The sequence below is a fragment of the Gouania willdenowi genome, chromosome 17 (assembly GCF_900634775.1).
Source record: "Gouania willdenowi chromosome 17, fGouWil2.1, whole genome shotgun sequence".
NCBI lineage: Eukaryota > Metazoa > Chordata > Actinopteri > Blenniiformes > Gobiesocidae > Gouania > Gouania willdenowi.
The window spans coordinates 4,284,559-4,307,970 of NC_041060.1; the positions used below are offsets into that span (position 1 = coordinate 4,284,559).

At 33.9% G+C, this 23,412-nt stretch overlaps 11 non-coding genes across 11 annotated transcripts; all 11 read left to right on the forward strand.

The window, feature by feature from the left end:
* The first annotated feature begins 17,416 nt into the window (after positions 1 to 17,416).
* Positions 17,417 to 17,488, forward strand: trnaq-cug (transfer RNA glutamine (anticodon CUG)). The gene has a single exon. It is a non-coding gene; the product is annotated as a tRNA-Gln (tRNA).
* Positions 17,489 to 17,967: 479 nt separating this feature from the next.
* trnaq-cug (transfer RNA glutamine (anticodon CUG)) lies at positions 17,968 to 18,039 on the forward strand. The gene has a single exon. It is a non-coding gene; the product is annotated as a tRNA-Gln (tRNA).
* A 310-nt stretch (positions 18,040 to 18,349) lies between these two features.
* trnaq-cug (transfer RNA glutamine (anticodon CUG)) lies at positions 18,350 to 18,421 on the forward strand. Its single transcript has one exon. It is a non-coding gene; the product is annotated as a tRNA-Gln (tRNA).
* Positions 18,422 to 18,910: 489 nt separating this feature from the next.
* trnaq-cug (transfer RNA glutamine (anticodon CUG)) lies at positions 18,911 to 18,982 on the forward strand. The gene has a single exon. It is a non-coding gene; the product is annotated as a tRNA-Gln (tRNA).
* Positions 18,983 to 19,640: 658 nt separating this feature from the next.
* Positions 19,641 to 19,712, forward strand: trnaq-cug (transfer RNA glutamine (anticodon CUG)). The gene has a single exon. It is a non-coding gene; the product is annotated as a tRNA-Gln (tRNA).
* A 663-nt stretch (positions 19,713 to 20,375) lies between these two features.
* Positions 20,376 to 20,447, forward strand: trnaq-cug (transfer RNA glutamine (anticodon CUG)). The gene has a single exon. It is a non-coding gene; the product is annotated as a tRNA-Gln (tRNA).
* Positions 20,448 to 20,934: 487 nt separating this feature from the next.
* Positions 20,935 to 21,006, forward strand: trnaq-cug (transfer RNA glutamine (anticodon CUG)). The gene has a single exon. It is a non-coding gene; the product is annotated as a tRNA-Gln (tRNA).
* A 486-nt stretch (positions 21,007 to 21,492) lies between these two features.
* Positions 21,493 to 21,564, forward strand: trnaq-cug (transfer RNA glutamine (anticodon CUG)). The gene has a single exon. It is a non-coding gene; the product is annotated as a tRNA-Gln (tRNA).
* Positions 21,565 to 22,051: 487 nt separating this feature from the next.
* Positions 22,052 to 22,123, forward strand: trnaq-cug (transfer RNA glutamine (anticodon CUG)). The gene has a single exon. It is a non-coding gene; the product is annotated as a tRNA-Gln (tRNA).
* A 486-nt stretch (positions 22,124 to 22,609) lies between these two features.
* On the forward strand, positions 22,610 to 22,681 carry trnaq-cug (transfer RNA glutamine (anticodon CUG)). Its single transcript has one exon. It is a non-coding gene; the product is annotated as a tRNA-Gln (tRNA).
* Positions 22,682 to 23,165: 484 nt separating this feature from the next.
* trnaq-cug (transfer RNA glutamine (anticodon CUG)) lies at positions 23,166 to 23,237 on the forward strand. The gene has a single exon. It is a non-coding gene; the product is annotated as a tRNA-Gln (tRNA).
* Positions 23,238 to 23,412: the final 175 nt, after the last annotated feature.

Consider the following 23,412-nt stretch of genomic DNA (forward strand, 5'->3'; position numbering starts at 1 on the left):
GATTCTGCTGCTGTAAAAACAAAAGTTCGTGACCCACATCCCAAGGGAAATTAAAAAATCTTCATCTTTTCAGCCAAATTAAATGAAAATGCCCTCATCTTTATCTGTGACAGGAGCTGGTCCTCTGGATCTATTTATGATGGGTTGGTGCACTTACATTCTCCCAGTGCTTCCCAGTGCTGCTGGAGGAGTGATGATGAGTGCACACGTACACTTTGCTAGTGAAGCACAAAGTGTCACTAATGCTACTCCTTAGCATTATATGCTAAAAGCAAAGTCAGGTTTCCCATTGGCTTTAGAAAATTCTCAGACAAATCAGGGAGCTGCATTTGTTTATAATCCCTCCTACTTTATTTGCATTAACTCTACTAGTACTGAAGCTTTTGGCTTTACTAGAAGTACTAGTAGATTAAAAACAATGGTGGTACCAAATGTAAAATCTCAGACACTTTCATAGCCAACATTTTTTCAACATTTAGATCATATTTCTTTCATTCGAGACAAAATTCATGGAAATCAGCATGTTCTATATCATTGTTAAAATATGTACACCTGGAAAATAAATCTAAATCTAAATGTTAAATTGAGATCTAATTGTGAAATCTAAATCTAAATGTAAATCTAAATCTTTAAATGTAAAATCTAAATCTAAATGTTAAATCTAATCTTTAATGTAAAATCTAAATCTAAATGTTAAATCTAAATGTTAAATGTAAATCTGAATGCAAAATCTAAATGTAAAATCTAAATGTGAAATCTAAATGTTAAATGTAAATCTAAATGCAAAATGTAAATCTAAATGTGAAATATAAATCTAAATGTGAAATATAAATTTAAATGAGATATATAAATCTAAATGTAAATCTAAATGTGACATATAAATCTAAATTGCTAGTAACACTCAAAGCTACTAGTACTACTAGTAACAAAATTGTCCATTTGTAAACAATTTTGCTTCATTAGTAAAGCCGACTCGTGCATGAAAAACCTTAGTACTAGTCAATAAAACATTTGTTTTTCCTGGAAAAGGTTTTTGGTGCACTTGTGTGCGAGTAGACCTCACTATTAAATCATATTCATCAACTTTTTGACATTTTTGTGTGACTAGTATAACTAAAAAAAATAAGTAGACTTAAAATATGTAAGAACTAGTGCATGAAAAACTTTTACCAATGAAACCAATAGTTTTTACTAATACTACTAATACACTTAATATAACTATTAATACTAGTAAACAAAACATTTGTTTTACTAGTAGTTTGTTTACTATAGTACTAGTAGACTTAAAATATGTTACTAGTTAAATTCAAAGCTTTGCTACTAGTAAAGTTTACTGGTGCACTAGTCAACCAGTTTGTGTATTAGTTCACCTATTGATGTCACTTTCACTAACTTTCCATCGGTGTTGATATATGTGATGTTATAGATTTAAAGGATTTATAGTGAAAGCAGCTTCTGTCTTTGTGTGTTTGATGTGAAACGTTGGATTAGATCGTTGTTGTGAGTCTTTTGTGTCGTCCTTTCTTTCTGTCCACTTCTTTCTTTCTTTCTTTCTTTCTTTCTCTTTCTGTTTGTGTAAGGCCTTGGACTTTATTACATTTGGATAACTTCATACATGTCTTTTTTTCCCAGGGTGTACCTCTGCGCTCTGTGGGTAGATGGGTAGACTATGGCCCGGCGGGGGGCCTCACTACAATTTGCCATCGTTTGTCACCATTTGTTCTCCCTGACAGACTAAATGTTAAATGTTAGTGGATCAGCTGCTGCTGCTGCTCACTCACAGCTGCCCAACAACACACCACCATTGTTTTATTCACATGGTTTCATATCACACTAATTAATGGTGCGTCGTGTGTTTATGCCGTGAGACGTTAATTAAATGATAAAACAGCTCAGAGGCTCCATGACAGCTTCTTTATCCACGAGTCACAGTTCAAAGATAGTGCATCCAATCACATCTTTACATGAGAAAACATCAAAGCACAATTAAGTGTGAAAACATCAAACATCTTTACATGAAAAAACATTAAACATCTTTAACGTGAAATATCAAAACATCTTTACATGAGAAAACATCTTTACATTAGAAAACATCTTACATGAGAAAACATCAAAACATCTTTACATGAGAAAACATCAAAACATCTTTACACGAGAAATATCAAAACATCTTTACACATTTGCCATCGTTTGTCACCATTTGTTCTCCCTGACAGACTAAATGTTAAATGTTAGTGGATCAGCTGCTGTTGCTGCTCACTCAGCTGCCCAACAACACCACCATTGTTATTCACATGGTTTCAATCACACTAATTAATGGTGCCGCGTGTTTATGCCGTGTGAGACATTAATTAAATGATAAAACAGATCAGTGGCTCCATGACAGCTTCTTTATCCACGAGTCACACGTTCAAAGGTAGTGCATCCAATCACATCTTACATGAGAAAACATTAAGCATCTTTACGTGTGAAAACATCAAAAACATCTTTACATAGAAAACATCAAAGCATCTTTACGTGTTAAAACATCAAAACATCTTTACATGTGAAAACATCAAAACATCTTTACATGAGAAAACATCAAACATCTTTACACGTGAAAACATCAAAACATTTACATGAAAAAACATCAAAGCATCTTTAGTGTTAAAACATCAAAACATCTTTACATGTGAAAACATCAAAACATCTTTACACGTGAAAACATCAAAACATCTTTACATGAAAAAACATCAAAACATCTTTACGTGTTAAAACATCAAAACATCTTTACATGTGAAAACATCAAACATCTTTACATGAGAAAACATCAAAACATCTTTACATGAGAAAACATCAAAACATCTTACAGTGGAAAACATCAAACATCTTTACATGAAAAAACATCAAAGCATCTTTACGTGTTAAAACATCAAACATCTTTACATGTGAAAACTCTTTACATGTGAAAACATCAAAACATCTTTACATGAAAACATCAAAACATCTTTACATGAGGAAAACATCAAAACATCTTTACAGTGAAACATCAAAACATCTTTACATGTGAAAACATCAAACATCTTTACACGTGAAAACATCAAAACATCTTTGCATGAAAAACATCAAAGCTATTTATGTGTTAAAACATCAAAACATCTTTACATGTGAAAACATCAAACATCTTACGTGAAAACATCAAAACATCTTTACATGAGAAAACATCAAACATCTTTACGTGAAAACATCAAAACATCTTTACATGAAAACATCAGCATCTTAAGTGTGAAAACATCAAAACATCTTTACATGTGAAAACATCAAAACATCTTTACATGAAAAACATCAAAACATCTTTACAGTGAAAACATCAAAACATCTTTACATGAAAAAAACATCAAAGCATCTTTACGTGTTAAAACATCAAAACATCTTTACATGTGAAAAACATCAAAACATCTTTACACGTGAAAACATCAAAACATCTTTACATGAAAAACTCAAAGCATCTTTACGTGTTAAAACATCAAAACATCTTTACATGTGAAAAACATCAAAACATCTTTACATGAACACTCAAATCATCTTCTTCTGACACTTTCAAGTTTTATGATAATCAAAACATCTTACATGAAAACATCAAAACATCTTTACACGTGAAAACATCAAAACATTTTACATGAAAAACATCAAAACATCTTTACATGTAAAAACATCAAAACATCTTTACATGAAAAAACATCAAAACATCTTTACACGTGAAAATATCAAAACATCTTTACATGAGAAAACATCAAAACATCTTTACACGAGAAAACATCAACACATCTTTATAATTGAAAATATCAAAACATCTTTACATGTGAAAACATCGAAACATCTTTACACGTGAAAACATCAAAACATCTTTACATGAGAAAACATCAAATCATCTTTACATGAGAAAACATCAAAACATCTTTACACGTGAAAACATCAAAGCATTTTACATGTGAAAAACATCAATACATCTTTACTTGAGAAAACATCATGGAACATCATGGAGCAATCGAACACAGATTTAGATTCACAGTAGAGCAGACATGGAGAACTCAAAACACGACTCCAAATTAGACAATTCAGACAAAAAATATACAAAGATACATTTTTAAATGACACATATACAAAAACTTACAAAATGACACAAAAACAAAAACATTAACATTAAAAAACAACTAACAAATGACTTCAAAAAACAGATAATGACAACAAATGAGAAAAAAAACTATACACAATCACATTGAAAACACAAAACAACCAGAAAAAAAGAGAAAGAGTAAAATCACACGCACACACACACACACACACACGCACACACACACACACTCATTGTAGTTTCCTGTGTTAATGCTCTGATTGGTCTTTATTCTAATGCTGATATGAATGTTGATCATGTGACCCTCAGATCAGATATATCACATGTTTGTGTGCTAGCAGTGAAAACTGTTTCTTTAAAAGTTTCCTGTAGAGCTTTTATCTGATATAAAACATGTAGAGTCTCTCAGCATGGAGGACTACAGATGGCTCTCAGCAGTTTAACAATCTTTAGGTTCTTTGCCAAGTTTGTTTGAGAATCGTCAGCGTCTCAGCAGCACTTTCTCACTTTGTGTCTGGTCTTTGTCATCATGGTTTGAGTCTGAGCCGTAGACTCACAGATCAGTGGTGAAGAGGTTTGGCTGTTTTGGTCAGTCGGTGATAAATAATGTGGAAAAGAGCAGAACAAGAGGAACAAGAGGCTCCTTTGGCTCTGAGGCCCAGACGGCTTCTCTTCTTCTTCTCTTCTGTTCAGGGACAAAGAACAGATGTCTGCAGCTTTACAGCCACTGCTGCAGACTTTCTGCAGAGCTGCAAATGTCTGTTTTTAAAGTGAGACCCGCCCCCCCCCCCCACCCCCTCCGCTTGGATCATGTTCAGCCCATGATCACAATCACACGCATAGCTTCAGTCCCAGCCTCAACGAATGAAGAGTGAAGCTAGCTGTACAGTAGTGAAGTGATCAGAAACTATTATCACAGCAGGGCCATAAACATGTGATTATATCTGATCTGAGGGTCACATGATCAACATTCATGTCACCATTAGAATAATAACCAATCAAAGCATTAACACAGGAAACAACTGTGTTTTTATTGACCTTTTGTATATTTCGCTCACATTTTGTACGTGTTTGTTGTTTTTGTGTATTTTGAAGTCATTTAGTCTATTTTAGTTGTTGTTTTGTATATTTTTCTGTCATTTTGTGTATTGTTGTTGTCATTTTATATAAATTTCTTGTCATTTTGTGTATTCTTGTTGTCATTTTGTATAATTTTCTCTTATAATGTGTATTCTTGTTGTCATTTTAAACAATTTTCTTGTCATTTTGTATATTCTTGTTTGCATTTTGTATATTTATTTTCTCATCTTGTGTATTCTTGATGTGTTTTATTTTTCCTTCTCATTTCTATATTTTCTTGTCATTTTGTATATTCTTGTTGGCATTTTGTATATTTTTCTCTCATTTTGTGTATTCTTGTTTTTTTTACACCAAAAACACACAAGCGACAACAAAAAGAAACAAAAAATAAATGCACAAAAGCACGGCAGAGTACAATAAATACACAAAATGACTAAAAAAAAACACACACAAAACAACAAAATACACAAAATAACTCCAAAAACAAAAGAAATAAATATAAATAAATTCAATGGCGCACTATGGAAGCCTCGCTTCCATCAGTCTGCCCCAGGGCAGCTGTGGCTACAATAGTAGCTTACCACCACTAAGTGTGGCGTGAAAGAATAATGTCTTAATTCGGTAAAGTGCTGCGAGTGTCTATGATGAAGCGCTATATAAAATCCAATGCATTATCATTGTTATTATTATTATTATTATTATTATTAATAATAAATTATTCTAAAAACACACAAAAGAACAACAAAAATAAACAAAAAACATTAGAAAAAAATAAATAAAACACTATAAAATTAGCAAAATGATTCTAAAAACAGACAAAACGATAACAAACTTGAGCAAAAGTACAACAAAAATAGACAAACGTTATGTCCTGTGTTCTGATTGGTCCTTTTTCTATATATTTAGTGGTTTTCTGAGGATCAAATATTCTAAGTTTAGTTGAACATCTCTGACCTTTGAGGATGATTTCAACTGCAGGAGGTCACGTGTGTGTCTGATATGAACTTTAATTATTCCTGGAGACTAAACAGATTGTTCAGTGCTTGTCCGTGTGTGTGTGTATTAGTGTTGGGGTGGTCAAGACCGGTCTTGGTCTCGAGACCGGTCTCGAGACCAAATTTTAAAGGTCTTGGTCTTGTCTCGGTCTCTGAAGCATTTTGACTCGGTCTTGTCTTGGACTCGGGCTGCCCGGACTCGGGATTTTCCGTCAAGACCGTTCGAGACCAGCACTAATTCCTGCTATTTTTAAACATTTTTATAATGTGATAATAACACGGAGAAGAACGGGATAAAACAATCCTTTATTCATTAATTAATCCACCCCGTATAATGACCACAACCTTCCTTATTGTGACTGAGTGACGTGTGTGACACACTCATACGTGTGTGGCTCCGGTGTCAGTTTGGACCGCGGAGCGCAAGGGAGAAATGAACTAATCACCGGTAAAAATCCCAGTAAAACTCCTGAAAACAATCACCAGTAATAAATATTATCTCCCTGGTAAAGACAGTAGCTCTAATAACTGGTAAAATGATAAACTGATGATTACAGCCTGTGAAAGCTGGATAGGGGACGCACTTACTCTGCTTCTGGGTCCTAGTGCCAGCCGAGCGGTGAAGCCTGTTCCGTTTACCGTGTTTACTGAGGTCCGTGTGTGTTTAATAAGTCTGTGTGTGTTTAATAAGTCCGTGTGTGTTTAATAAGTTCGTGTGTGTTTAATAAGTCCGTGTGTGTCCGTGTGAAAGTCTGCATGTTTATGCATCTGTCCATCCACTCTTTTCATTATATCCATGTCTTTTAAGGCTTTATTACATAATGTCGGCTGTAGTCCGGGCCGCCGCCATCTTGGTTTATGTCGTCACTAGCGCGTCATCGCCGCAGAGTTGCACTCAAATAATATTAAATATTTTTAAAGTGGTGTTTTTTTTGTGACTTTAGACTCCAATTACATGTATGTAATATGTTCCCCACAATATAAACAGGTTCACAATATAATTATTTTTTATAGTTTCTGTTTCCACTGTATCCAGAATAATAATATAATTTATATTATATATATAATATATATATATATATATATAACTATTGATTAATTTGTTACATGACTTTTCCAGGGTTTGAGTTTGTTTATTTAGTTTCACATCTACCTGTAGCTCTATGTTTTTACACTGATGACAACTTGTTTTTAGTTTTATTTCAGAAAGTTTCACTTTTACAGTTACAGTTGGAAATCTTTGTGAATTGAATATCCAGTTATATTACAGCAACCAAATTAAACTATATCAACTAAGTGAATTAATAAAAATAACCTGTGTAAAGGCTTTTTCAAACTAAATCTTATCTTGTGAAATCTGTGACCTGTTAAACCTGAACAACTGAAAGAATCAGAATCAAGAATCATTATTTCTTGGCAGAAATGCTTTTAAACCACTTGCTGTACATTCAGCTGACATAAAAATCTTGTTTTTTTTTTAATATGTAGAATAATTGTGAATGTATCAGTAGCAGTAGTAGTTTTAATATTTTAGTTAATTTTTTGCAGGCACCTTTTTTTTTGTTCGTCAAATGTATTTAAAATAAACTAAAATTAAAGAGAGATGTTATTTAACTGTTGAACCTTGCCATAATTTTATTTATTTATTTATTTTTTTAAATTGAAAAAAAAATGTTTATGGTCTTGGTCTTGGTCTTGGTCTCGGTTTGTCTCGGTCTTGGTCTTGACTCGGTCTCGGCTCCCGAAAGTCTTGGTCTTGTCTTGGTCTCGGTACATTCTGGTCTCGGGCAAGTCTTGGTCTCGGATAGTGCGGTCTTGAACACAACACTAGTGTGTATGTGTGTGTGTGTGCGCTGCCAGCACTGTACATGACTACTACAGTGTAATAATAATCATGGAGGCTTGGATCCACTTTTGTTCTTTTCCACTGAAGAATGTCCCGTCACTGGGACCGTGTGTGTGTTTGGAGATGATTAGGAACAAAACTTTGATTAATGACAACAATCTTAGTGCCAGCACACGTTTGCCTGCCAACACTTGAAGAGATTGTCACATTTACAACGCTTTTCAATTTCAGATCCACTTGGAAGGGACGACTACAGTGACATGAGGCTCTGCTGATGATTCTTCATTGCTTTTCTTTAAAATATTGTCCTTATCTTGTACTTACTTTGAGTTTTACAACATTTTATTATCACTAGAACTTACACTTGGAAAAAGTCAACGAGCACAAGAACAAATCATTAAGAGATGGACCACTTTTTATCATAAACGTTTATTGACAAAATTAATGTCAACATTAGAATAATGACTGGCCCTGGCAAATAATGCAGAAAACAACAATTGTGTGTTTGTTGTTGTTTTTGTGCAGTTTTGGAGTCATTTAGTGTATATTTGTTGTAATTTTGTACATTTTTCACTTCTTTGTCTTGTGTATTTTTGTTTTGTATATTTTGTGGTCGTTATGTGTTTTTGGTCATTTAGTGTTTTTGTGTCTTTATGTGTGTTATCGGAGTCATTTTCTGCATTTTTTGTGTTTATTCTGGTCTTATCATTTTTTTGTTGTAAATCTATTATTTTTCAGTATTTCCGTTTTCCCTTTGTGTATTTTTGCAGTCGTCTTGTGTATTTTTGTTTTTTTTTGGTATATTTTTCTCTCATTTACTGTATTTTGTTGTTGCTATATGTGGTGTTTTTTTTTTTTTTTGCATCATTTAGTGTACTTCTGTGTCTATAATTTTTTGTGTTTTTTTGCAGTTACTTTGTGTATTTTTGTTCATCTAGTGTATGTTTATTTTCCTTTCCTGTATTTTGTTGTCTTTTTACATATTTTTACAGTCTTCTGGTATATTTTTCTTTTCATTTTTGTGTATTTCTTCATCGTTTTTAAATGTAAGGGATGAGATTTAAAGGCAGTGATTGGCAGACGGCGTTGATGTTTTTACCAAAACTTATGGAAATTCTTTTAGCACAAAAACAAAAGTATGTGTCTCATTATTTCCGTTAATTTGCATTTTCACTGCTTTTGTTGTTCCGGTCACAGACTTCACAAATAAATAAAAAATGAAACTCCAACATTGTGAGGCACTTTATCACCCGTATCCTCCTTTAATTATCAACATTAAAACCATATTTTACTCTTTTTACAAATATGTTTCAGCAGTGAAAGTAAATGATGTTGATTCTCCATCATTCAGAGCCTCAAGGTGATCGTTTATCTCTGTGATTGCAATTATTTAAATTATGATCACCAAATGTCTGCATTAAACTGTTCTTTTTAATTATAGGCAACAAGTGGATATTTGCTGTTTTTTTTCCTCGTGATTTATGTGAGAAGCTGATTTGATCAAAGCCCCCGCCGCAGTGTTAAACATACGTCTCTTTCAATGTGAGACTGTGAAATCACTTGTTGCTGCTGCTACTCAGGGTCACGGGTCAGTCAGTGCATTATTAGGAAACGTTTGAGCATTAATGTGATATCGGTGATGTAAAGAGTTAAAGAATTTGAGTTATTCATTGATTTTTGTTCAACTTTTTAGCCAAAGTATTTTAATTTGGTGTATTTTGTTGTAAAAATGTAATAATGTCTGCCTTCTATTGGTTGAAACCAGGCTATTACAATCAAATTTTCCTAATTGTTGTGAATTGAGGCTTCTTACGTCATTGCTGTTGGCTCCGCCCCTTCTATAAAAACGTCATCTGAGGATACATTGGAATGAGAGATCTATAATCAGTATTTTATAGTATAGACTGGGAGTGGCTTAACTGCTCCAAAAGCCACGCCCATAATCAAGGTATTTTTTTTCAGATTTCCAGCCAAAACCTCAGGGTTTAGTTACTCTTTAAACTCTACTAGTATCATATTAACAGTACATGAACTCAATTATAGTTTACCCTACTCACCTGGCCTCGTTAGTAGCCCTGCAGTATATAAGGGCTCGATCTGCACACTTGCAGGAGGAAGTCTTCAGAGGAAGTCTTCAGAGGAAGCCTTGATGAGCAGTCTGGAGAGAGCTGTCCAGCCTGTGCTACGTGGTGACGTTCACTTTTGTTTTGTTCTCGATGTGGTGGTGAGGTGTAGGGTTAGGTAAGACGAGGTACCTCTTACATTTTACACACCTAGGAATTTTTATGCCTAGAAACACTAGGTAAGTGGTTGGTGCCACCCCATGTACGTTTTGGCCTCTTCTTTAGTTAGTTAGTCAGGATTTTAGTTTGTTCCTTTTCATATTGCAGTAGTAGAGTTTGATAGGGCCTGGTTTGTTTTGTTTGCTTCATTTATTTGGCACAAACCTCCCAGCCCTCACCTTCCCAACCCGGGAAGTGTTCGTCCTTGTGTTAAGACGAATAAATTGTTAAAAACTGAACCATCTTTGTTCTATTTGACCGTCTGTTGTTGTCCGGGTGCCATTTGAGCACTCGGCGCGTAACACTAGTACATGGGTACACTTTACTAGTGATGCAAAAAGTGTCACTAGAAGTGGTGTAGCAAAATAATCAACTCACGATACGATATAAAATACGATTATATGGCTCACAATACGAAATACTCTTGATACGATATTAAAAGTTAAAAAAAAAATCCTTTATGAAAAACAATTTGACAGTAAAAGTGTGAGACAGTGTGTGGGAGTTTTTAGCTTCACAAATAAAGAATGAAAAGAAATGTACCAATCTAAACGTTTTTTATAATGTCTCCATTTATCCTTTCCATTCATTAGCTCCTCTTTCAGTACTGCACCAATGTTTGGGCCAGTGTGTGGTTAAAATATGGCTCTTGTTTGGAGAACGTAGCTTTTCATTTCCTAACCATGGTCGCAATGGTGTGGGTTTTAAGTGTTATGTAGCTTTGAGCAGCACCTGAGAGTGAACACATCACTGTTTTCACTCCATGATCTGTCTCAACCTCTGCTTAGGAGGGGCATTGATGTTTTAGTGCTCGGATGTGTTGGAATACGGCCGCTCTACGAACACGTATCCAGACAAGCGTGCTCACCGCGGTGTTTGCTACACTCAACCGACTTATGAGTCAATGGAGCATGGGCATTGTCAACCATCTTGTAAATATTGCAGTGTGTTAGATGCTACGGAAATTATTCCAACAAATCAGGGAGCTGGATTTGGTTCTAATCCCTCCTACTTCATTTACATTAGGTCTACTAGTACTACTAGTGAATCTTTTGGCTTTAATAGTACTACTAGTAGACTATAAACAGATTACCAGTATTACTACTAAGACAGTTTGAGTTTACTCATAGTAATAGTAACTAGTAGTACTAGTAAAGCTCACATTATTTTACAAATTATTTTTTTTCTCTGGTCTACTAGTAGAAGACATTGCTTTACTCGCGCAAAAGTGCAAAAGTGCACCAAAAATCTTTACTATTAGAACGACATTTTTGTTTACTAGTACTAGTAGTAGTAGTAGCGCACTCAAAAACTAACTATTAGTACTAGTGGCTAAATTTTGGTCAACGAGCAGAACTAGTAAAGCCAATGATTCATTGTACTTGTAGATTTAATGCAAATAAAGTAGGAGGGATTATAACCCAATCCAGCTCCCTGATATGTTGGAATATTAAAGAAAACCAATAGAAAGCCTGGATTTGTTTTCTCTATCCCCATTATTAGCATATAATACTAACTACTAGTAGTAGTGACACTTTTTATTCAGTAATAACGTGTACTTACCAACCACCAAATCAAATTCTTGTGCTGTTTTAAAACTGTATTTGGCAAATAAAACTTTTCTGAATCTGCACTAGTAAACCAAACGTGATACTAGTAGAGTTTAACTAAGGTTTAAATCACATTTCTGCTCAGACGCATTTCCATAGTGAGTTTTTTCTTTCATTCAGTCCTCGTTATTTCTTCCTGGTTACTGTACTACCAATGCTGCCATGAGGAGTCACTGGTGTAGAACATCAGGACAAATGGCGGCTCTCAGAGTGTGATTTCTGTAATAAGTGGAGTTATTTGATGTTAAGTTTCAGGTGAATTGTCGCTAATGGCAGTGATAACACCGTGAGTGCTGAGGAGTGCAATCAGTAAATGTCGTACGAAGCTCTTGAAAGTTGAATTAACTGAGGTGGCTCAGCCTTGGTTACATAACCTCTCACCGTTAAATAATCAAAGGACTTTTCATCACAGCTCATTTGGTGGTTTTAAAGCTGATCGTATGCAAAGCTGCACCACTGTTCTGGTAATCAGTACGAAAAAAAACAAAAGACATCCATTCATCATAATGAAATCACACTTGACTTTAAAATTACAAAATGGCAACAAATGTAAAAAAAAGGACAGCAAAGATACACAAAAATGACTCCATAAACACACAAAATCACAGAAAAATACACAAAAACACGGAACAACAACAAAGATGCACAAGATAAATCAAAATACTCAAAAAATGACCGAAAAATAGACAAAAATGACCCTAAGAACGCAAATCAACAAAAATTATGAAATGAGTCCAAACAGAAAATGACAGGAAAATACACAACATGACAGAAAAGTATACAAAAATTACTCTGAAAACTTGTAAACAACAACGAAATACACAAAAAACCCTAAGAACACATAAAATGACTCATTGACCAAAAAAATACAAAAAATTACTGCACAAAAGGAGAACAATGATATGTAAGAACAAGAAATAACAAAAAATACACAAAAAGACTCCACAAATCCATGAATGACCAAAAAATACACAAAGCATCAAAAAATACACAAAAAAGTCTCTAAAAACAGGGAACAACAACAAAGATGGACAAACTGACTCCAAAAACATACAAAATTAGAGAATATTATACATTTTGACAGAAAAATACACAAAAATGACCCTAAAAATGTGAAACAACAAGAATACACAAATATTTGAAATTACAAAAAAAATACACAAAAGCATCACAAAAAAATACAGAAAATGTCTCTAAAAACATGGAACAACAACAAAGATGCACAAATTGACTCAAAAAACACACAAAAAGACAGAAAATAATGCAGAAATCACTCTAAACAAGTGAAACGACAACAAAAATACTCCACGAATGACCAAAAAATACACAAACCTTCACGCGTCACTAAATTTCCCTCTCTGCTTTTGATCACATCAGTGCCGACCTGCACAGGAGCATCACAACAATCAGATCTTTTACATTCTGTTTGTGTCCTCAGATAGAAATGTTTCATAGAAAGCTGTGAGACGAAGGTTAACTCGTCTTCCTCATTTTTCCTTTGCAGACTTCAAATGGGGGATAGACTGTGGCCTCTGCAGAAGGAGTAAAAACAAGCTCATTAATCCTATTTGCAGCCCTTTTGCATTCAGCTAAAGTGATGCACGTTCTTCTATTATCACTAGTGGAGGAATCTAAAATATGATATTACCCAGAGATCATTGAAGGAGAGAGAGTTCACATCTCATTAGAGGAGATTTAACGACTGATATGTCCTCTGTGAGAGCAGCACAACACACTGAGAGCAGCTCCACGACACAACCCACACAACTACACCACCCACACAGCTACACAATTACAGCTACACAATTACAGCTACACAACCCACACAGCTACACAACCCACACAGCTACACAATTACAGCTACACAATTACAGCTACACAACCCACACAGCTACACAACCCACACAGCTACACAATTACAGCTACACAACCCACACAGCTACACTATTATAGCTACACAACCCACACAGCTACACAATTACAGCTACACAATTACAGCTACACAACCCACACAGCTACACAACCCACACAGCTACACAACCCACACAGCTACACAATTACAGCTACACAATTACAGCTACACAACCCACACAGCTACACAACCCACACAGCTACACAACCCACACAGCTACACAACCCCCACAGCTACACAATTACAGCTACACAACCCACACAGCTACACAATTACAGCTACACAACCCACACAGCTACACAATTACAGCTACACAACCCACACAGCTACACTATTATAGCTACACAACCCACACAGCTACACTATTACAGCTACACAACCCACACAGCTACACTATTACAGCTACACAACCCACACAGCTACACTATTATAGCTACACAACCCACACAGCTACACAACCCACACAGCTACACAATTACAGCTACACAACCCACACAGCTACACAATTACAGCTACACAACCCACACAGCTACACTATTATAGCTACACAACCCACACAGCTACACAACCCACACAGCTACACTATTATAGCTACACAACCCACACAGCTACACAACCCACACAGCTACACAACCCACACAGCTACACAACCCACACAGCTACACTATTATAGCTACACAACCCACACAGCTACAGCAGAGTAGTGAGATGTTTAAACTGTGATTGTATCTTATCTGAGGATCATTTTTTTCTAATTTGGTTGTTTTTAAAAATCTATTTGTGTATAAAATTGTTTTCAGTTTTGTGTGTTTTTTAGTTTTCATCTTGCAGATTTTTGGTCATGTTGTGTATTCTTCTGTAATTTTGTGTTTTTGTTGTTGTTTTCTATGTTATTTCCATCCTTTCTAAAAAAAAACATTTTTACAACAGTTTTTGTAACAATTTTGTTTAAAGGCACGCTGTGTACTTTTGGCCACTAGGGGCCCTAGACCTGTAACTTTCACGTCAAGCTCCCCTCATGGCCACGAGCGTCGCAGCACTGTCGCAAAAATCCAAAGCCTTTTGATTGTGTATGCAGACAGTAGTTGACCTGTAACTTCGGGATCCTCCCCACGTTGGTGGCGCCTCCCCCCCACACACTGCCTGGCCTTGTCGCCGTCGTCGGCCCCCTTCGCCGACTATAATTTTGTCTGTTTTTGGAGTCATTTTATTGAGTCTTATTCAGATTTTTTTGTATTTTGTACTATTATTTTTGTAGTCATTTTCTGTCTTCTTGTTATGCTATTGTGTATTTTCTATTATTATGTTCATTGGATTTTGGAGACGTTTTGTGTATTTTTGTTGTTGTTTTACATCAATTTTGTTAATTTAGGGGCCGCACATTATTAGCTCGGGGACTGCGTGTAGCCCCTGGGCCGCCTGTTGCTCATATCTGCATTATAGCATCAAGCTTTGATTTATGGTGCTCCTGGTTAATAAAACATTAGCTAATGATTTATTATAGATCCAAGCAGAGGAGCATCTCTTTATAGTGGCTGATTGATTGTCATGTTTCTTTGTTCCTACTTCATATAGAAACAAACCTGGATGAAGACCAGAGCAGCTTTAACATTACAGATGCTTTTATGAGCTGCTGTGAGCTTTGGAAATAATACATTATAATACATTAACGCTGTTTCATGCTGAGTGGCAGGGATCAGAAGAACAAGCAGGTTGAGGACAGGTTAGATTGTAGCGCCAGGTTTTTATTCTCACTGGGACTCGTCTGCCAAAATCAATAGAACACAAAACAGTCAGTCTAATTTTATGTGGCCATAAAAATAAATGCAAAAAAATCACTTCAAACACACACAAAAATGACAGAAAAATACACAAAAATGACCCTAAAAGCATGAAACAACAACAAAAATACACAAAAAGACTCCAAAAACACACAAAATGACAGAAAAATACACAAAATGACCTTAAGAACCCAAAATCAATGACAAAAATGTACAAAATGACTTTAAAAACAAAGAAAATGACAGTGAAATATACAAAAATAACCCTTAAAACATAAAATAACAGCAAAATTACTTGTAAACTGTAACAAATGTATGTAAAAGGAAAGCAAAAATGCACAAAACTGACTTCATAAACAAACAAAATCACTTCAAAAATACTTGAAATGACAAAATAATAGACAAAAGCATCACATAAATTCACTAAAAGATTTCTAAAAGCACAGATCAACAACTAAGATGCACACGATGACTCAAAACATGCACAAAATGACCCTACGTACCCAAATCAACAACAAAAATACACAAAATGAAAGAAAAATACAATCAACGACAACAAAAATGTAAAAAAATATCAACAAATGCACAAAAAGACTCAAGAACACAAACAAAATGAAAGAAAAAATACACACAAATGACCCAGGGAAACCAAATCTATGACAAAATGTACAAAACGACTCCAAAAACACACAAAATGATAGAACAATACACAAAAATTACTCTGAGAACATGGAACAACAACAACTTTACCCCTAAAACTTTCTTAAACGCTTTTTAAACACAAAACGGCAACAATATATAAACACAATGAAAAAATGCTTTATTATTTCCTGTATTAAAAATGTGATTGGTCATTATTCTATGTTGTGGCCCTCTGATTGGACAATCACATTTTGTGATAAAAGTTTCCATCTGTGATTGAATGAGTTGTAAACTTTGCTCTGACCTCAGCAGTGATTATAAAATCCTGATCAGCACTAATAAAACCTGCTTTGATTGATCGGTTGATCCTAAACTATAGCAGCTTTATATTTATTTATTTATCATCATGACTAATGCTCTCCATGAACTCACTTTATACATTATTTATTGTGCAGTGTGTGTGTGTGTGTGTGTGACTTTGTGTGTGGGCTGCCAAGCCAAAAGGCGATAAACTAATAAAGCATTGGGCTGATGGATGTATTGATCGACTGGTTGGAGGCATCAGCTCGATGTGTCTGGATGTTTACAGATGTGCATGGAGCCAAGCGCTCCAATGGCTGTGTGCACATCTGTGGACATGGAGGAACATTTTTTTTTTTGTAATTTCATACATTTTTTCATTAGTTTTGTGTATTTTTCTGTCATTTTGTGCAATTGTCTGTCGCCCATGTTATGCCTTGCTGTAGCCTAAACTAAGAAAATAAATTGCAACATCAGGCTCTAAGGCTTCCATGGTGTAATGGCTAGCACTCTGGGCTCTGAATCTGGTGATTGGAGTGCAAGTCTCAGTAAAACCACATGAACTTAATCACAGAACTTTGACTTTAGTGTTTCTCCGTTTTAAGGCTTTTGAAATTTTTTAGCCCCGATTTTATGCTTTACGATAGCCTTACCTCCGTTTTAGGGTGTTTTAAAAAATTTTGCACGTTTTTATGCCTTACTATAGCCTTACCTCTGTTTTGAGGAGGTAGAATTTTTTTTTTTTCCTTACTATAGCCTTTCCTCCGTTTTGAAGTGTTTGAAATTTTTTTTGTCTTTTTTATGCCTTACTATAGCCTAAATTGAGAAAAAAGATTCCAAAGCTAACACCTATGGGTTCCATGGTGTAATGGTTAGCACTCTGGACTCTGAATCCAGTGATCTGAGTTCAAGTCTCAGTGGAACCTCATGGTATCAGTCACAGGACTTTAATTTCTGTGGAAATACATCAAATTTTTGTTTTTTTCAAAATTTTAAAAAAAATATGCCATGCTATAGCCTTACTTTTGATTTTGGGTGATGTTTGTTTTTTGTCATTTTTTGTGCCTTACTGCTTTCTTAGCCCTTTTAAGTATGTGCATTATATTTGCAGTAGTTTTTAGGGTCTAATGATGGTTTTACCTCAATTTTTTTTTTTTTTAAATTTTTGAAAAAATATGCCATGCTATAGCCTTACTTTTGATTTGGGTGATTTTTGTTTTTTGTCATTTTTTGTGCCTTACTGCTTTCTTAGCCCTGTTTAAGTATGTGCATTATATTTGCAGTAGTTTTTAAGGTGTAATGATGGTCTTAACTCATTTTTTTTTTTTCATGAAATTTTTTGAAAAAATATGCCTTGCTATAGCCTGAATTGAGAAAAAGAAAAATTGTAAAATTAACTCTTATGGGTTCCATGGTGTAATGGTTAGCACTCTGGACTCTGAATCCAGTGATCTGAGTTCAAGTCTCAGTGGAACCTCATGGTATCAGTCACAGGACTTTAATTTCTGTGGAAATACATCAAATATTGTAATTTTTGTTTTTTTCAAAATTTAAAAAAAAATATGCCATGCTATAGCCTTACTTTTGATTTTGGGTGATGTTTGTTTTTTGTCATTTTTTGTGCCTTACTGCTTTCTTAGCCCTTTTAAGTATGTGCATTATATTTGCAGTAGTTTTTAGGGTCTAATGATGGTCTTAACTCAATTTTTTTTTTTGAAATTTTTGAAAAAATATGCCTTGCTATAGCCTTAATTTAGAAAAAAAAAATTGCAAAAGTTACCCTTATGGGTTCCATGGTGTAATGGTTAGCACTCTGGACTCTGAATCCAGTGATCTGAGTTCAAGTCTCAGTGGAACCTCATGGTATCAGTCACAGGACTTTAACTTCTGTTGAAATACATCAAACATTTGTAAATTTTTTTTTTCAAAATTTTAATAAAAATTTGCCATGCTATAGCCTTACTTTTGATTTAGGGTGATTTTTGTTTTTTGTCATTTTTTTTCACCTTACTGCTTTCTTAGCCCTGTTTAAGTATGTGCATTATATTTGCAGTAGTTTTTAGGGTCTAATGATGGTCTTAACTCAATTTATTTTTTTTTTTAAATTTTTGAAAAAATATGCCATGCTATAGCCTTACTTTTGATTTTGGGTCCTTTTTGTTTTTTGTCATTTTTTGTGCCTTACTGCTTTCTTAGCCCTGTTTAAGTATGTGCCAAATATTTGCAGGAGTTTTTAGGCTCTAATGATGGTCTTAACTCATTTTTTTTTTTTCATGAAATTTTTTGAAAAAATATGCCTTGCTATAGCCTGAATTGAGAAAAAAAAAATTGCAAAATTTACTCTTATGGGTTCCATGGTGTAATGGTTAGCACTCTGGACTCTGAATCCAGTGATCTGAGTTCAAGTCTCAGTGGAACCTCATGGTATCAGTCACAGGACTTTAATTTCTGTGGAAATACATCAAATATTTGTAATTTTTTTTTTTCAAAATTTAAAAAAAAATATGTAATGCTATAGCCTTACTTTTGATTTTGGGTGATTTTTGTTTTTTGTCATTTTTTGTACCTTACTGCTTTCTTAGCCCTGTTTAAGTATTTGTGTTATATGTGCAGGAGTTTTTAGGGTCTAATGATGGTCTTCCCTCAATTTATTTTTTTTTTGAAATTTTTGAAAAAATATGCCATGCTATAGCCTTACTTTTGATTTAGGGTGATTTTTGTTTTTTGTCATTTTTTTTCCCCCTTACTGCTTTCTTAGCCCTGTTTAAGTATGTGCATCATATTTGCAGTAGTTTTTAAGGTGTAATGATGGTCTTAACTCAATTTTTTTTTTTTGAAATTTTTGAAAAAATATGCCATGCTATAGCCTTACTTTTGATTTTGGGTCCTTTTTGTTTTTTGTCATTTTTTGTGCCTTACTGCTTTCTTAGCCCTTTTTAAGTATGTGCATTATAATTGCAGGAGTTTTTAGGGTCTAATGATGGTCTTAACTCTTTTTTTTTTCATGAAATTTTTGAAAAAATATGCCTTGCTATAGCCTGAATTGAGAAAAAAAAAATTGTAAAATTTACTCTTATGGGTTCCATGGTGTAATGGTTAGCACTCTGGACTCTGAATCCAGTGATCTGAGTTCAAGTCTCAGTGGAACCTCTTGGTATCAGTCACAGGACTTTAACTTTTGTTGAAATACATCAAATATTTGTAATTTTTTTTTTTTCAAAATTTTAATAAAAATATGCCATGCTATAGCCTTACTTTTGATTTTGGGTGATTTTTGTTTTTTGTCATTTTTTGTGCCTTACTGCTTTCTTAGCCCTGTTTAAGTATGTGCATTACATTTGCAGTAGTTTTTAGGGTCTAATGATGGTTTTACCTCAATTTTTTTTTTTTTTGAAATTTTTGAAAAAATATGCCATGCTATAGCCTTACTTTTGATTTTGGGTCCTTTTTGTTTTTTGTCATTTTTTGTGCCTTACTGCTTCCTTAGCCCTGTTTAAGTATTTGCGTTATATGTGAAGGAGTTTTTAGGGTCTAATGATGGTCTTACCTCAATTTATTTTTTTTTTGAAATTTTTGAAAAAATATGCCTTGCTATAGCCTTACTTTTGATTTTGGGTGATGTTTGTTTTTTGTCATTTTTTGTGCCTTACTGCTTTCTTAGCCCTGTTATATATGTGCCATATATTTGCAGGAGTTTTTAGGGTCTAATGATGGTCTTAACTCATTTTATTTTTTTCATGAAATTTTTTGAAAAAATATGCCTTGCTATAGCCTGAATTGAGAAAAAAAAAAATTGTAAAATTTACTCTTATGGGTTCCATGGTGTAATGGTTAGCACTCTGGACTCTGAATCCAGTGATCTGAGTTCAAGTCTCAGTGGAACCTCATGGTATCAGTCACAGGACTTTAATTTCTGTGGAAATACATCAAATATTTGTAATTTTTGTTTTTTTCAAAATTTTAAAAAAAATATGCCATGCTATAGCCTTACTTTTGATTTTGGGTGATGTTTGTTTTTTGTCACTTTTTGTGCCTTACTGCTTTCTTAGCCCTTTTAAGTATGTGCATTATATTTGCAGTAGTTTTTAAGGTCTAATGATGGTCTTAACTCAGTTTTTTTTTTTTTGAAATTTTTGAAAAAATATGCCATGCTATAGCCTTACCTTTGATTTTGGGTGATTTTTGTTTTTTGTCTTTTTTTGTGCCTTACTGCTTTCTTAGCCCTGTTTCAGTATGTGCCATATATTTGCAGGAGTTTTTAGGGTCTAATGATGGTCTTAACTCATTTTTTTTTTTCATGAAATTTTTTGAAAAATATGCCTCGCTATAGCCTGAATTGAGAAAAAAAAAATTTGCAAATTTTACTCTTATGGGTTCCATGGTGTAATGGTTAGCACTCTGGACTCTGAATCCAGTGATCTGAGTTCAAGTCTCAGTGGAACCTCATGGTATCAGTCACAGGACTTTAATTTCTGTGGAAATACATCAAATATTTGTAATTTTTTTTTTTTCAAAATTTTAAAAAAAATATGCCATGCTATAGCCTTACTTTTGATTTTGGGTGATTTTTTTTTTTGTCATTTTTGTACCTTACTGCTTTCTTAGCCCTGTTTAAGTATTTGCGTTATATGTGCAGGAGTTTTTAGGGTTTCTAATGATGGTCACCTCAATTTATTTTTTTTTGAAATTTTTGAAAAAATATGCCATGCTATAGCCTTACTTTTGATTTTGGGTGATGTTTGTTTTTTGTCATTTTTTGTGCCTTACTGCTTTCTTAGCCCTGTGATATATGTGCCATATATTTGCAGGAGTTTTTAGGGTCTAATGATGGTCTTAACTCATTTTTTTTTTTCATGAAATTTTTTGAAAAAATATGCCTTGCTATAGCCTGAATTGAGAAAAAAAAAAAATTTCAAAATTTACTCTTATGGGATCCATGGTGTAATGGTTAGCACTCTGGACTCTGAATCCAGTGATCTGAGTTCAAGTCTCAGTGGAACCTCATGGTATCAGTCACAGGACTTTAATTTCTGTGGAAATACATCAAATATTTGTAATTTTTTTTTTTTTCAAAATTTTAAAAAAAATATGCCATGCTATAGCCTTACTTTTGATTTTGGGTGATTTTGTTTTTTGTCATTTTTTGTACCTTACTGCTTTCTTAGCCCTGTTTAAGTATTTGCGTTATATGTGAAGGAGTTTTTAGGGTCTAATGATGGTCTTACCTCAATTTATTTATTTTTTTTAATTTTTGAAAAAATATGCCTTGCTATAGCCTTACTTTTGATTTTGGGTGATTTTTGATTTTTGTCATTTTTTGCGCCATACTGCTTTCTTAGCCCATTCTAAGTATGTGCATATTACTTGGAGTAGTATTAAGGGTCTAATGATGGTCTTAACTCAATTTTTTTTTTTTTGAAATTTTTGAAAATTATGCCTTGCTATAGCCTTAATTGAGAAAAAAAAAATTGCAAAAAGTTACCCTTATGGGTTCCATGGTGTAAAGGTTAGCACTCTGGACTCTGAATCCAGTGATCTGAGTTCAAGTCTCAGTGGAACCTCATGGTATCAGTCACAGGACTTTAACTTTTGTTGAAATACATCACATATTTGTAATTTTTTTTTTTTTCAAAATTTTATTAAAAATATGCAATTCTATAGCCTTACTTTTGATTTAGGGTGATTTTGTTTTTTGTCATTTTTTTTCCCCCCTTACTGCTTTCCTTAGCCCTGTTTAAGTATGTGCATCAATTTGCAGTAGTTTTTAGGGTCTAATGACGGTCTTAACTCAATTTTTTTTTTTTTGAAATTTTTGAAAAATATGCCATGCTATAGCCTTACTTTGATTTTGGGTCCTTTTTGTTTTTTGTCATTTTTTGTGCCTACTGCTTTCTTAGCCCTGTTATATATGTGCCATATAATTGCAGGAGTTTTTAGGGTCTAATGATGGTCTTAACTCATTTTTTTTTTTCATGAAATTTTTTGAAAAAATATGCCTTGCTATAGCCTGAATTGAGAAAAAAAAAATTGTAAAATTTACTCTTATGGGTTCCATGGTGTAATGGTTAGCACTCTGGACTCTGAATCCAGTGATCTGAGTTCAAGACTCAGTGGAACCTCATGGTATCAGTCACAGGACTTTATTTCTGTGGAAATACATCAAATATTTGTAATTTTGTTTTTTCAAATTTTAAAAAAAATATGCCATGCTATAGCCTTACTTTTGATTTTGGGTGATGTTTGTTTTTTGTCATTTTTTGTGCCTTACTGCTTTCTTAGCCCTTTTAAGTGTGTGCATTATATTTGCAGTAGTTTTTAGGGTCTAATGATGGTCTTAAACTCAGTTTTTTTTTTTTGAAATTTTTGAAAAAATATGCCATGCTATAGCCTTACCTTTGATTTTGGGTGATTTTTGTTTTTTGTCATTTTTGTGCCTTACTGCTTTCTTAGCCCTGTTTCAGTATGTGCCATATATTTGCAGGAGTTTTAGGGTCTAATGATGGTCTTAAACTCATTTTTTTTTTTTCATGAAATTTTTTGAAAAAATATGCCTCGCTATAGCCTGAATTGAGAAAAAAAAAAATTGCAAATTTTACTCTTATGGGTTCCATGGTGTAATGGTTAGCACTCTGGACTCTGAATCCAGTGATCTGAGTTCAAGTCTCAGTGGAACCTCATGGTATCAGTCACAGGACTTTAATTTCTGTGGAAATACATCAAATATTTGTAATTTTTTTTTTTTCAAAATTTTTAAAAAAAATATGCCATGCTATAGCCTTACTTTTGATTTTGGGTGATTTTTGTTTTTTTGTCATTTTTTGAACCTTACTGCTTTCTTAGCCCTGTTTAA